Source organism: Etheostoma spectabile, chromosome 10 (genome assembly GCF_008692095.1).
Source record: "Etheostoma spectabile isolate EspeVRDwgs_2016 chromosome 10, UIUC_Espe_1.0, whole genome shotgun sequence".
Taxonomy (NCBI): Eukaryota; Metazoa; Chordata; class Actinopteri; order Perciformes; family Percidae; genus Etheostoma; species Etheostoma spectabile.
Window position 1 is genome coordinate 29,272,964 of NC_045742.1, and position 16,681 is coordinate 29,289,644.

Genomic DNA, 16,681 nt, shown 5'->3' on the forward strand with positions numbered 1-16,681 from the left:
TTGACCAACTGCCACTTTGCTCATTTGAAATTTGGTGGGCCAACTTCTCTACGCGGGCAAAGCAGAGAAAGGGGAGACAACCTTGCCCCTTATGACCTCACAAGGGGCAGGATTCCAGATCAGCCCATCTGAGATTTCATTTTCTTAAAAGCAAAGCAGGATACCCAGGGCTCTGTTCACACCTATCACCTTTTCTAGCCACTAGGGGAACATGGGCAGGCTGGGGGGACTCATATTAATGTTACAAAACCTATTAAAGTGACATTTTCATGCCGTGGGACCTTTGAGCGACTTCTGAGGTTGCCTGGCTTCTGTCTGGCCCCTCCTGATCCGTCTTTTTATTGCCTATACCGTTTTTAAGCCATTGCTGATTAAATTCACTTTTCTAACTTCCTTCTTTTTTGACGTTTGTTTCACCATGCAAGTTGTTTTGTGATGTTGTGTGCTATGCAAACACAACATGTAGCCTTCTGTTGTTTTATCTGTGTATCAAGGGATACTTCACCCCATTCACCCTGGTTCAAGACTACTTGACAACAACAACTTGACAAATAATATAACTATCAATGCAAACATATAACACATTTCCCACTTTCTGAAAATTGTTGTGGATAGCAAGAATACTTTTTCTACCAGAAACCACAAGTACTCTGTGAATGGTCATGAACATACTCATTGTTATATGGCATGTTTGACTTATTTGTAATTCCAACAAGACATTTTTTTGAATCTTCTACTTGGAGGATGTCACGCTATTTAAATTTGAAGCACACTATAACTTTGTCGTACGTATACATAATAAATTTCGAGTTTCCCTATCACTCACCATTAAAAAAATGCCAAAAACTGAAATAGAAATGAATTTATGAATTTACATGAATTTAACAAGCTAAAACAATAACAAAAAACATTAATCCTGCCCATTGGTAGCTTAGCGACCATGTTGTTGTTCAAGAAACTGAATTTATCACGGATTGACACGATTATTGATTTTCTCCTTTGCAAATTCAGTCATTCATACCAAAAAGCAATCTGGAATGAATACACTTTTTTTTTTAAATGTGGTTATGTAAAAAGGTCTATTTAACTAAAGTAAAGTTAAAGTAAAAGGATTTACCCACTTTAGGTTGACCACTATGTAAGCCAATACATTCATCCAAGTAAGTACTGTAAGTCATTTGTGCTGCACATTCTATATTTTCAGCATCTTGTATGCATATCTTTGTGCATGCATATTTTCAATCACTAATTATTGCGTATAAATTATTCAATGACTAATTATCGCTTCTGCTTTATTTCTTTGAATATCACATTTGGTATACTGTTTGATGAGGGGTTAGTGTCCTTACAAACGGATGTTCTTGAGTAAAGCACTGAACATCGATCTGCCCCAGTGAAAAAGGTTATGTCTGAGCAGCTCTGAGAATGAACAGAGATGTGCATCTATGCACTGTGAATAGTTTAGTTTAGTTGAATTCCTCTGGATAAATGGGTTTAAATTTCAGACTTTTTAGGACAACTTTTTGTACACCAGCAAACAAAGACAACAAAAAAACTGCTCCAAGGAATATAGTGATTATTGGCTGACGTGAAAGTCAAGAAACAATGACCAGTGTTGGTTTTTACTTAGTGTGTGTGTTTGTGTGTGTGTGTTTGTGTGAAGTCTGCTTACATTGGTTATGACTACAGGTGTCACATCAGTGAATGATATGAATGTCTCTGTCACAGGTCATGCAGATTAGTCAGGAACAGGTTGCTAAACTTCAGGTGAGAGGAACAGGCACACTTACACACACACACACACACACACACACACACACACACAGACCTCGAAAGACCTCGAAGCTGTGGTCATTGCTGTGTACATGCATGATTCACCATGTTAGTGATATTTTGATATCCTGCTGCTTTCACAAGATTACCAGCTTATCCAAGCCTGGCTGTGGGCTGTGTGTGTGTGTGTGTGTGTGTGTGTGTGTGTGTGTGTGTGTGTGTGTGTGTGTGTGTGTGTGTGTGTGTGTGGGAGAGTGTGGAGTATGTCCTCGGCAAATAGCTTGGTCTACCACAGATGTAGTCCAATAACAAGTCTCTATGAGTCATGACTCTGAGACGCTGACACTCTATCTACTGTTAGAAGTCACTACAGCTTTGCTGACACAAGCTGGTGTGTAAAATTTGTGTCTGAACCACCCCAGGATCTGACTGGACCACATGGGGCTCGGTCTGGGTTCAGATGACTTTGCAATATTTTGCGCCTGCCCTTCCAAAATGTTATTGAAGAATCAGCTTATCAGCTTAGATTGGTTGTACTGTTTTCTCGTTATTAGTGAATTACTGGTTTTACTAATTTAGGCTTTACGTTGGGCTCAATAAACGCCCAGCATTGTTGACTTAACTTTAAATTCAAGATTGGCTTTCAGACATGTCCTTCAGCCTTCTTTAAGGAATTTGTAACAAAGCCAACAAGTGATTGTGTCCTGCGCTTAGCGCCGCCCATGACGATTCTGATCGGTTTAAAGAAATGCCAATAAACCAGAGCAAGTTTTCCTCCCGTCACAGAATGACGTGTGGACTAGCCAGACCTTCCTCCGCAGCACTGTGGAGGGAGGTCTGGCAATGCAAGACTAATCAATACACAAATGTGTGTAAGTCTACAGAGACATCAGTGGGATGTAATCTGAGAGACAGTCTGTTGCAAAAGAATACGTCTCAGGTACATTAAGTTAATGGATCGGCTCTCAGATCTTCCATCAAATTTTGAGATCCAACGTGCACAGGCAGATTTAGTGCTTGTCCTACTTCTTTTGTAATATATAGTGATGTCCCAATGAACTGTCATGTCATGAAGCCTTTTCTTTATTGTCTGAGCCCAATGGATGGCACTTTCTGTTTAATTAAAGATTAAAAGCACAGTGGATTGCCATTCCTTGAACCTTTTCCTTTAAACAAAGAGCCATCTATTATAGTGGGATGAACAAATACAACTAGTGGTTCACGAAGCTTCATTTGGACATCACTAGTAATAAGATGTCAGTAATATGGTTTTAAATTATGGCACTTTTCATCCAACGATTAACATTGGAAATTTAAGCATTTAGCAGTGTAATGGATTGCTTTGTGACTTTTAGTTCCCCTTGATTGTTTTGCTCTCTAGTTGAAATGATTTTCTTTATTTTTTAAGATTATCTTTGGGGGCTTTTTTCCCTTTATTATAGTGATAGTGCATAGACTGGAAATGATGATGGCATAAAACACAAAGCAATGGGCCGCAGGTCGGATTTGAACCCTGCTCCGCTTCAGGACTCAGCCAACATGCGGCAAACGCTAGAGACTGCCCCAGTTGAAATGATTTTCCATGAGTTTGTGAAGGCCCTCCACACAGGCGGAGACAGTGTGTTTGCCTCTGCTCTGCTGCTGTTTGTTGAGTGCACTACCCTCCCAATGAGCCTGCGAAGACGTCTCCTGTGTTTGTTTGCAGATACCTTCTCAAAAACGTATTTCATACTCAATTGACCTGCTGAAAAATGCTGAATCCTTTAAAAAAGTCCAACTCGCTAGATACGTGTTGGTTCAAGTCTGTCACTAGCCTGTCTGCAACTAAATTTATATTATTGCAACACCCATAGAAGGCTAAAGAACTGACATTCACACCATCTAAAATTATCACAATCACGAGATCTAATGGATTTCATCCAATCAAGGGTCACACCCACACACAGTGTCTATTATAAAGTACAACTAATTTGAATGTTTAAAATTAATGTGTGGTGGGTGTTGACCAGTTAATGTCTCAGTAAATGTAATTACAACATTGTGTACTGACCCGAAATAAGTTGGAGGATATGTTTCCAAATTCAGCTGAGGCTTTAATGTCATTCATTTTCAGGTATTTGGTCATAAATCAGAGCATTGAATAAACTGAAATTTTGACCTGATGATGGCGTTAGATTAAACAACCCTAGTCGAGACCAGGGTTAGTGGTTGACTGCCTGCCTGATGGACTGACCTACATAAATTCATAACCCTAGCACACAATCAAAAAACATAGCATTAGGAGTGCACTTCAGTCAATGTGTAGCTCTTTTAATATGTACTGTGCTAGAGTGAGTAGAGCTTCTTTCCTGTCAGTGTCATGTGTCAGCAACAGCTGTTTGCTAAGCAGTGGTGTGCCCCACAGATGACTTTAAACAGAAATTAAAGACTGAGGCCAATTCATATTAGGCCAATGTGCCACTACCAGACAAGTTTCCAACAAGTCTACACACTCCCCATCTTCCACCCCACAGCACAACAAGCAGCCAGTGTCATTAGATGTCGGCTTGGCTAGTACCGTTCCCCTAGACGTTCCTTTGATCTGAATGAAAGGCTATTTAACAATCTAAGCGCACGGCGTGGTAGAAAAAAGGGTCCATGTGCCAGGCGCATGGTTCAAAAGGGTTGTTCTTAGTGTCTTCATTAATCCTAGGTGTGTTTTGGGCGTAACATGCAATGAACCAATCAGAATGTCATCTCCCATTCCCTTTAAAAGCCAGGCGCGTTTTTACCTTGGTGCATGGCTATGATGATGGCTCATGTAAATGTGCTGTACTTTATATAGCGCTTTTCTAGTCTTAACGACTACTCAAAGCGCTTTTCCATAGTACAGGAACCATTCACCATTCATACACATTCATACACTGTGGCCAAGGCTGCCAGCTGCTCATCAGATAAACACTCACACACATTTACACTCCGATGACGCAGCATCGGGGGATACTCGGAGTTCAATGTCTTGCCCAAAGACACTTCGACATGCGACTGCAGGGCCAGGGATTGAACCACCAACCTTCCGATTGGCAGGCAAACGCTCCACACTGAGCCACAGCCGCCCAGGAGAAAGCAGGAAGTAATATTTAAACATATTTTATTTCCATATGTTTACGTTTTAACGCTGTAGAACTCCTCTCCCGCTCTGCAAAAGGCAGACTAGTGGACATCCGGGCACTCACTGCCAGCGGACTGTTTGAAAATGAGTTGAACGGCTTACAATACTTCTGCATATGTACTAACTGTGTTACTATTTACAGTATATGCACAAACAGGTGCCAATTAAGGGGAAGAAAAGTAAGAAACTAAGAGGAAAGAAAAGAAAATTAAAAAAACATCAGTCAAATTAGAAAGACAAATTAGAAGCAAGAGCCGGTTGATTGTAGATAATTAAAGAAAGATGCCTTAAAGAAACCAAATGAAGTAATAGATCCAAGTGAGCTGGGCAAGGTGTTCCAATCAGATGGCGCTTTAACTTTAATGGCACGTCGCCCAATTTATTTAGAAATTCTGGGAACAAAGAAAAAGGGTTACTAAGTATGTCTCAGACTATATGTTGATCTACATGGGATTAAAAGTTTTAGATAAGGAGGATAGAGAAAATGGATTTAAAAGTAAACTGCAGTCAGGGAAAAGGCTGTCTTGAAGTAGGTGTTAACAAGTTAAGCGACTCACATATCAGGCAATGATGGTACTATAATAGCGCGTTCTATTCAGTTGGAACTCAGAAGCCAAAGTTGGGATGACGTCAACAGTAGCCTTTCATCCTTTAACCTCTTTCCAGGTGAAGGCTTACACTGACTTGGTGTTGTGTTTTTAATCTCAACATGCAGTTGGATTAACTAATAATGGAAGAAACTGCATCTCCTTATGACATTTTATGGGATTTAACTTTAACTCATTGATTTCTCTCTTCCTTATCTTGCAACGTTTATTCAACCTACTCTCCATCTTTAATATCTCACTTCAATGTATGTACTCTACGGCCCCCTTTTTAACAAAGCCTCCCTTTTTTTTAAATTATTAATTTCCCACCAATAGCCTTTTTTTTCTTATTCACCTCCTTTATCTTCCCACGGATTTCTAATAATGAGTGTGTTGCATCGCCAAAACCATAGACATGTTTTCTGTTGTCAAAACTGAGCGGGGCTGCATCCAACATCTTTCCACAACAAGCCATCCTATGAGCAAGCCAACTTTACGAAGCAGTTTGGCAGATGTGGATGTTTGTTTTTCATTCTTCACATCACTACTCTGTTTGAGAGTGGGCACCCTTCTCACGTGTCATTTAGTCTCTTACCTCTTTGTGACTGCTGCATTTTTGCGCCGTCTTCGGTTGAGGCTGTACATATAGTAGAGCATATAGCAATGTTTTGTGTTGCCGTTCTAAACTCTGGTGGATTTCTGAGGACTACGGTTAACTGCTCGTCAGATCTCCGCAGAGTGAATCCAGACAGCTAGCTAGACTATCTGTCCAATCCAAGTTCTCTGTTGCACGACTAAAACAACCTTTGAACGTACACGTTGCACCAAAACAAGTTCCTTCATGAGGCTATTTTGCAGAGGCATCAAGGCGTCCGATGCTTAGCGTCACACAAGATGATTGTTATTGGTTTAAATAAATGCCAATCAACCACAGCACATTTTTCTTCCATCCAGGAATGCTGCATGAACTAGCCAGACCCTCCTATGCAGCGCTGTGGAGGAAGGTCTGACAATGGAAGGACGGCGATATCACATTTGTTTCAAACACACCCCGCCCTTTATTCCCTAGAACATTCCCTTTCTTTTTCCAACAAACCACTCTCCCTTCTCTGACTACTAATCATTTATCCATCCCCACAAGTCTCTAGCCTTCGTTTGCCCCAGTGTGTGTCTGTGTGTCTGTATTTACATCCCTGGCATCCTGCCAGTTCTCAGAGTTGCGTCTCGGGTCCCTGTGGTTAGCCAATCAAAAGTCCAGAGGGGGGGAATTGTATTGGTGTAATGCACCATCATCATGCAGGGCCATCACCCCCTGGGGCGACCACTGCTTTCATTCCATGAGTGTGTTTGTGCAGATGCTAAATAGTAAATTCATGCTGATTTGATTGTGCCTCTCTGGCTTTGATGTTAACCATGACAACAAGTGCCAATTACAGGGACTCCCGTTTGGACCAAACCAGCATGTCAGCTGCATTCACACTGACGTCAGATTATGACAACAAGACAGATAATGACATGTCTGTTCCCCCGCAGTATTTACTGATGAGTCCACTTCCTTCAACGCTGTAACAGCTATCTAATTGTTCCCCCCCTGCAAGCTCTGGGTCTTTTCTCTGCTCAAATCCAAAAAGTCGTGTGTGACACAGTCAAGGGCTCAAAGCGATTTCTAATAGGAGAAGCTGCCATGTTATGTAAGAAGGACGGTTCAGTAATTGGGTTAACTTTGTTTCGTCAACTCGTCTCCAGTGCGTCACACTTCATCATTGAGCCGGCAGGGCCCAAGTCCAAAAAGTAAACCACTCTGCAAGCTCCATTAGACCATATTAAGAAAGATTAAGGCCACCATTTTGACGCTTGTAACTTAGGGGATGCCCTGGTGTTCATTTGTAATGACTGATTCTCTGTTTTTGGTTTAGCAAGAGGGATTAGTCAAATGGTTCCACTCTGTCTCCCTCCTACCTTCAATCCTGCCCCCCCCCCCCCTCTAAAGCGTACTGTAGCTGTGATTTGTCCTTCTCCCCTCACAGATGCTTCCCAGAGATAGCTTTCAAGCAACGGACAAGTTAGCCGCTTTGCGAATATGCTCAAAGACATGAAAATCCTGAGCACCATTAATCTGCTAGCTTTGAATCTCTTCACTGCTCTCTTTTTGCTCTCTGCCTCTCTGCAGTCTTTTATTTTTCAGTTTTCACTTCGCTTCATGCAAGTGAAGTGAAGGGGATGGCATGATGTTTAGTGAATTATTCAGATCCAGGGAGCAAAAGCTGAGGCTGCTGCCGCTCACCAGGCCTGGCCCCTGTGCTGGACCCCCCAGGGAGATGCATGAGCCTCCTCTCTGCCTCACACTGATTCACATGCACATGGACATATAAGCACACTCACAGAAACATGTGTACTGTACATGGAGGGGCAGAGGAGCTACAGCACATTTGCAAAGTAAAACTGCAAAGCAAAAAAGTAAGTTGTAATGATTTTTTAATATAAAATTCCATATGCACATGGTGAATGGTAATGTAAATTAAGCAGACAACTGTGAGTTTGGTTGGATGATGTCATTAAAGTCTTTACAATCTACAATGTTCATTGCACACCACCTGACTGTAGTGGCAGACAAAAGAATAATACTGATGATTCTGGTTCTTTGGCCCATTACTAGTAGTAGACCTACAAACTGACTGGTCATCACAACAAAGGTCAAAAGGATAGATCCAAGAAATAGAGATCAACAGCTAAATGCATGGCAATGTGGCCATTAGCATTGTGTGTTATGGGTAGACAGTTTATTTGAGAAAAACATGCCCCCGTTTATTGGCATGTCTTTAAATCGATCATAATCGTCTTGGGCAGTGGAGCCACGGTGCATCTGTAAAATAGCCTCAGGAAGGAACTTGTTTTGGTGGAACATGTGTACGTTCAAAGGTTTTTTTATTCGTGCAAGATAAACTCAGATTGGACTGACAGTCTAGCTAGTTGTCTGGATTTACCCTGCAGAGATCTGAGGAGCAGTTAACCATAGTCCTCATGAATCAACCGGAGTTTAGAACACCAACACATAGAAAGAGGAAGGTGACGGACATCGGGCCAAAATGAGGGATTTCCGGTGGAATTTCCAGCGGCACCTGAACAATCCAGTAAACGTCTTCGACATATAGACTATCCAGTTAGCAACGATGCTTCTTCTTTTTGGCGAAACAACTAAGTAACTTCATTTGAGTGTTTGAACTAAAACATATCTTTGCCATTTTCCTTTTTTCATCTATTACCCCGGAAAAGTTCTCGCGAGAGCACAATTTGAATTTTCTCAGCGAGTTACTCTGGCATTGAGTAATGCTGCTCATTAACTATACCCTTGTAGCCGAGATGCACCAATCACATCGGTGTATCTGATATCCGCTGGTAGCTAAACGTATGGGGCTCTGCATACGTCACCCCGTGTGGTGTTGTGATTGGTCCTAGTGTTATTTTGAGATTTTTTGATTTTGAAATGCACGCTTGGTGCCGCTCCTTAAGATGGACCGCTTCAGTTACTCGATGCCAGACCCTTAGTCTTTCAGATTTAGGTCTGGATTTCCAGGAGACATGTATATTGCTATTGCTACTAAATAATTGTGTAGGTCATACAACATGAAATGGATTTCATTCAACATGAATCATTGATTTTGTCTTGCGGGATAGGCTCATTTGGTTTGTCTAAAAACGTGAGCGCGGCTTGCCAATCAACTGCTGTGAGTTTTCAAGCAGAAACAAATCACATTTGGACGTGTTAGTGAGTTGTCTTTATTATTCAGATTTTGAACTAATTTGATGCATTTGTCTTTGTAAATGTGTCCTCTTGTCGTTGAATGAAAGCAGTCGAGCGTGGGCATGTGAAGAAATGTGTATAATAATGAAAAATAATGCTGACTCTTAATAAGAGCGCCTGGCTGCTGACTGACACTGTTTACCTAGTGTTTTCTCTAATGCACCGATACCCTGGCTTCCCCTCCAACATAGCCCCAGGCAGGACTTAGTTCAGACACACACACACACACACACACACACACACACACACACACACACACACACACACACTCACTCACCCACAAACACACACACACCAACCAATAGACTGTCTAAACCCGTCTGAGTGAATGACGGTGATAGATAAACAAGGTTTTTGAAAATCCAGAGTCCTCTCTTGAGGTTCAAGAACAGTGTGGGAGAAGAAGCTGATGGAAAAGATTCACGTAGGCTCTCGAATAAGCTCGAATAGCGTCTTTAATTATATCGATGGTAAAAGGAAAAGCAGAGTTATACGCTCAGTAAACGAAACAAAAACTCTGCTGGAGTCAATAAGTAAATCTGCAGGAGTTCCGCTTGCATACATCTACCTCCTTTTACTTTCTCTTGCGCTTTCCGACGCCCTGCTCTCACTGTGTGTGTGTGTGTGTGTGTGTGTGTGTGTGTGTGTGTGTGTGCGTGTGTGTGTGTGTGCAGTCAGGCTGCAGGCACTACTCTTCTTCGACATACAAATGATCTCCAGTGCTCGGCCCAAAAGCTCCCTTTTAATCTTTTGCCCTTAAGAAGGATGACAACATTTATAAGTAGGCAGAGTTGGACAGGGCAAAAGAAAAAGAAAAAAAAAACAACATCTCCTCTTATTGACGCTGCCGAGTTTCACTCGGCCCCCGCAGCTATGATGCACACACATGCGCCAGAGATTTGTCTCTCCGCGGAGCCGCGGCCCCTGTAGCTCTGGGAGATGAAGAGTGGATTCCCTTCCACGCTGTCGATTTTTCTCCCTCATTTCTTTATTTGTCTTCCAGGCCGGGACTCTTTCATTTCCTGTTGGCTCTCTCGTGTTATAAAACATGAAAGGTGTTTTCTTTGAGCCCTTGAGTTTCCGCAGGTTTTACCAAATCAAATTTGAGACTGTTATGAATGGAATTTAAGACCTTTATCATAACATCAACTGAGCCCTAAATTCAGTTTTTTTTCTTTAAGCCAAGTAGCGCTAAACCTGCAATTCCCTTAGCTGAAGATAAAATCTCTTGTGTGTCTGTTGTACAATTTCAAAGAAGTCACGCCTATAACACAAAAGCTCATTGGCTGCAATGTATTAGTTAGGGGGTGGCTGTGGCTCAGTGGTAGAGCGGTTGCCTGCCAATTGGAAAGTTGGTGGTTCGATCCCTGCCCCTGCAGTCATTGTCGAAGTGTCCTTGGGCAAGACACTGAACCCCGAGTTGCCCCCAGTGCTGCGCATCGGAGTGTGAATGTGTGTGAGTGTTTATCTGATGAGCAGGTGGCACCTTGTACGGCAGCCCCGGCCACAGTGTATGAATGTGTGTGAATGGTGAATGTTTCCTGTAGATGTAAAAGCGCTTTGAGCAGTTGTTAAGACTGGAAAAGCGCTATATAAATACAGCACATTTACATATTAGTTGCATGTACAGTGTGCAAATGTATATGTGGACTAGCAAAAGAAAGGACTGCAAACCACAGAATAAAAAGAAATGTGAATTAGAGGTAGCGTTCAATGGCTGTAGGACAATGAAGACCTGTTTAAAAAGGATTTAACCCTTGTGTCATCCTTCGGGTCAAAATATACGTTTTTTTCAGGGTTTGTGTGTGTGTGTGCGTGCGTGTATGGGGATTGATGGATAATGACTGACTGTCAAAGTTTAGTCAACAGCATCAGTCAGCCACGCTCAAAAAGATAATGAAACACCCAAAAGTCAATGAAAGTAGTGAACTGATCCTTAATTTAACTTGTGAAGATTATTATTTATGGGCCCATCGGTGTTATGTATACATTTCTTGTTGAATCCAAAGTCACCCATCTCCTCTGGTGTGAATGTTTTTTCTATGTTTTCCTACTGCGAGGGTAGGCTATATCATCTGCTGCGCATCTTCACCCGGGGAGGGATGGCACAGAAGGGAAATCACTTCTTTTAATCAGAATTATAAATCTGACAGCCTGTAGCTGCTATCTCCCTGCACATCTCACACCATACCTCTTCAGCAAGGCCCCAAAGACAGGTTGGATTAGAGAGGAAGGCCTATCAGATACACAGCAAACCCTGATATAGAGACCCTATATGCTTCACCCAGAAACAGAGTCCTCTCTGTAAAAATTATTAATATTGTAGTGTTGTGTAAAATGCATCTACAGTTGGACTAGTCAGTTGTTATGTACATATATTTATGATAGAATATACAAATCAATCCTCACTGCACTGGTTGTCTATATGGGAAGCTCTGGAAGATTTTATCAGACATGAATAAAATGATGGTCCAAATAAAAATGAGAGGGAATGTAGGGGAAAAAAAAACGCAGTTTGTTACAGTGTACTGTAGAGATTCTAAAAAATACTTCTTCTTTTTTTTTTTTTTTTCACACACAGCAGTGACAAGTTTAAAAAGAACTTTGATTTTGGAATCCTTGTGGAAAGTCTAGTGCATGAGTTTTAACACAACCCCTTAGTTTATCATTACTTGTTAAGGGAGGAGAACACCATTAAATGGACACGGACGCACACACACACACACGCGCGCACACACACACACACACACGTTTAACCCTCTCACCAAAGGCTCAACACTTTATGCAGCCATCACAATGTTACACTTGTGTACTACATGCTTGGTAAAATGGTGAAAGAGACACCGGGTGTATAATGAATCTGTCTTGGGTAAGATACGGCTCTCGTTAGGACTTTAGCAATTAATGAGAGGCTAGAATAACAATCCTGGTTTACTAACCTCAAATTAGATTAACTTAATGCTCCATATGAATTAACCCATTCAGTTTTACAGAAAAAATGAGAAACAACATCAACACCGTATCTCTGTTCGTTTTTTTTATTTGTATGTACTAAACAAGCCTTAAAATGTCATTAACATATTATGACCTGCAAATAATTTTCTGAACAGAATGATAATACTTATTTGTTTCAATAAATGTAATGAACATTGACGTAAACCAAATAAAAGTTATGCATCTTATTAATAACTCACATATTTAAATTGAGAAAAAATACAAAATAACTGATGTAAATCCGGTTATTACACAAGGATTACACACACATCGATGTGGCCCATTTCTACTTTGCTCTGGAGCTCCGCAGAATGGCACAGATGCCCTTCCCTCCTTCTTTTTGTCTCATAACTCTGTCATAACTGTCTCTCATCCTGTTTTTAGGTCCTTTGTACTTTTTCACTATCCCACACTGATGTAACCTGTCCATACCAGCGTATCATGTGTTAACACACAGAGGTTAATGATCTAATCACGCTTACACACATATTGCAACTGGCACCATTGTAATTTAAGAAAGCATACACACACTGAGATGAGTACCATTCCACAGTACCTATAAACATGTGACCTTTCAGTAATGACGACCCTTTTTACCAGAACTGTCTACACACTTGACAGTCCTTGAAAGTTAGTCACTGCATGACCCCAGTTACATTATGTCATTGACTTTGTTGGAGTACTCTGCTAACATGTCTGTGCTGCAAGTCAAAACCAATACACCTTGTTTAGTTATGATAAAAAAAGTCATTACAATTGATTGATTTAATCAAAACCACAAGTGTCCTTATGTTATTGTATTTAGGCACGTCACACAGCAAAAAGTCCAGTGTTGAATTAACTCCCACAGAGTTGATTTCAACACTTTTTGAGGGTTTATATAAGTCCACACTCTCCAGAGTTAAATTAACACTTTCAAAATAGTTAAACAATTAACACTCGGCCAGAGTTCCTTTTTTAACTCGCAAAACAGAGTTATAGTAACACTGAGGGATTAGACAAGTAACACTGCTCAGAGTTAATTTTTTTTAACTATTTGAGTTAATTTCACTCCCTAAAGTGTCAATAATCTACACTGAAAAAATGTTAAAATTGTAACTTTATTCAATATCATTTATTGATTAATTAAATATATACTTATATTAATAATTAATCACAATAAACAATCATTTTCAAAAACATTTATTTGTGCTTTTTCACCCTTTGCAGTCGACTGAATTAAAACATTGTGAATGAAGGTATAATGTACATACTTTCATCTGAAACATTGCATGAGTATTGAATATTAAACGGCTTATGAAATTTAAGACATTTTTAGTTGACATCTTTCCCCACTTTGTAATACTCTGAATGCATAATGATGGTCATCAAAATTCTCTGTAAATAGCTTGTTTGTCAAAAAGGGAATTTGATCTTCAACCAAATCACTTATTTGAATAAAGACTGGCATGTCTTCTTCCATTATACTGCAAATAACTAGTCCAGCTTTATACTCTACACCATCAACTTTAACCCAACTGGTTAAGAAAACATCTTTTGACAAGATCATTTCAAACATTTCATTATTGACCACATTCTCATCTGTAAAGAAAAAAAAAATGTACTTGGCCCATATTCATTTTGCTTGAGGGTTAACGCTTCCCAGTGATAAGCAATGGCCATTTGATGCTTTTTAGCAAGCGATTTAGTTAAGTTTTTAAAATTTTTAAAACAATCTTTAAACAGCTTGTCTTTGGCCTCCAACCTCATACACAACGTACATAGAAAGGGGCCAATTTTCATTATAGAAGATGGTATGAACACTATTAAGGTGCTTCCAAAAACCTGTATATGTTAGGAACTGATGCCTACAGCCTTGCTGAGAACAAAACAATCTGAACTTGGGTCCATGATAGTAACCATGTTCAACTCTTAAATGTGAAATCAACTGCTGACTGCTGGGATAATTTTTCTTACACATGAAACAGGTCAACATTTTATAGCATCTTACTCACAGGGTGAGAGTGCTACTGGCTGGTTCAGCGGTCTTGCTCTCAAGTCTTTAACTCTGGGGTGACTCCTTCATTTTCCCCACATCAATGTTATACACTGTTCTCTGCAGTAATGTGTAAAAATTCACAAGTGCCACATCGTAAGACAAATTCAACACAATATGTGTATTGAAAAGTTCATCAAATGCCCCAAGAGAGCGGTTTGCCTTGCATGGGATGAGACGCTTATCCACGGAGATGTAGAACCTGTCGATCTTGCTCTTCTGTCGCCCAATAGCGAAGAGGTATGGCTGCTGACCCGGGTGGTTGCGGAGATGCTCTTCCAAACTGCGGCATGACTAGGGTTGAGATCAGAAAACTGAAAATTAGACACAAGATAAAATGTACAACCAAAAAGAAAATTATTCAAACATCTTTTCATTGGCTAGTGCTAGATGGGAATGACTTAATTACAATTCCATCCACTTTTTCAACAACCCTTATTTACATATGTGGCTAAGAAGGTGACATGACAAATTATTATCATCACCTTAAATATATAATTACCTTATGAAAGACAAGTCTCTCAACTGCATCACATGCACTAATTTTTGGAGACTTCAGTCCCCCTCATTCTGGTGGAAGGAGATGTAACAGCAACAACAGGGAAGCCATATCTTGGTCATAGGCTGAGGACAAAGAGTCACAAGAATTAACTGAAAACTCTTCAATCAACTAATAAAAAACAAGAACATTAGAACAAAAAACATGGTGATTAACAGCTTTTCTAGAGACTCAGAGTAAAAAAATGTGAAAGCATTAAGAAACCTGTTTAGCAGACACAGCATCACGTGTATCCTCAATTCTTTGTCTCTTTTTATTGACTGTTTTGGTGTATATTTACTTTACACTATATGAAGCACACTTTACAGAACTGAAAATGTTTAGCAATTTAACCCCATTTACCATGTAAAAGAGTCTGATAAAGGCTGTAACTTAACTTAGTAATTTTAGTACAATTAACTGGTAATTTATACTTTTACTTACAAGTAAATGAGTACTTTTTCCAACACTGCAGGTCATAGACTCTGATGGGTCACCAAATCCAGTGGGATGCTGGTCACACAGACAGCTAACCACGTGAAACACCGTCTGCATGTTGGGACATGTTTTCTGCGGGCCCCTTTGATGTTCAAAGTGAAGGGGGAAAAAGGACGTTAGCTCCAGCCTCAAACAAGATTTTATGCAGTAAAAAAACATAATGCTTTGTTTTTCCTTTGTTAAATCATCATTGATAAAGTTGGAGATGGTTTAAGGAACAAACTGTTAGCTACCATACCATACCATGCTAGCTAGCTAATCACCAGGACAAATTTGCTGTTCAGTCATGGCAACAAACACGGTTTTGTAAGGCATATATTCTCTGTAGAAGTTTCATTGTTCATACTAAAGTTCTCAGCATCAATTGATAATTGTTTCAGTAAGTCTGAGGTAATTGCACTTACCGTGTGGTACTGTGTGGGAGGTAGAAAATGGCGCTGACTTGTTTCCTCTGTCTCTAACCGTAGAAGTGAAATGCATGGGCGGAGCTTAAACGTCTCTGCGGAGTTGATTAACACCATAGACTGTAAAACGGTCTATGGTTAACACTGACTGGATCAACTCTTAAAATAACTCCACACTGAACACCATTAAATCAAATGAGTTAAATTACACTCTGGGAGTAAAAATCAACTCGGAAATGTTTAACCCTGAAATTTCAACACTCCAATTTTTGCTGTGCAGCATGTTAACTTTAATCAGTTTATCACATTAGGCATGTAATTGACCGGACACAGCCATTGGTGATAAAGTGTCGTGTTGTTAGGAGACGCAGTGGAGAAAAAGGACAATTATTTTCTAAGCCTCAAACAAGGTTGAATAATAAATGATAAATAATAAAGTTGAATACTACCCTAAATGTATGACAGATGTGGAACATTTTATAGTTAAATTGCTGTTTATGGGCACCCAGATAGCTCAGTTGGTAGAGTGGGTGCCCATGTATAGAGGTTTACTCCTCGATGCAGCGGGCCCGGGTTCGAGTCCGGCCTGCGGCCCTTTGCTGCATGTCACTCCCCCTCTCTCTCCCCTTTCATATCTTCATCTGTCCTGTCAATTAAAGGCCTAAAATGCCCCAAAAATAATCTTAAAAAAAATAATAAAAATTGCTGTTTTCTCTGTGAACGAATGAATGAGTAGATGGCAGATGAAGATGTATGCATGTGGGGGTTTTACTTGTAGGTGACCAATGTATATTATCGATACTTAATAATGTGTGTTATAATATTGTATATTCATTCAGATGTATATTCATCTTTTCTTTTTTTTTTAAGATTATTTTTCCCTTTATTAGATGGAGACA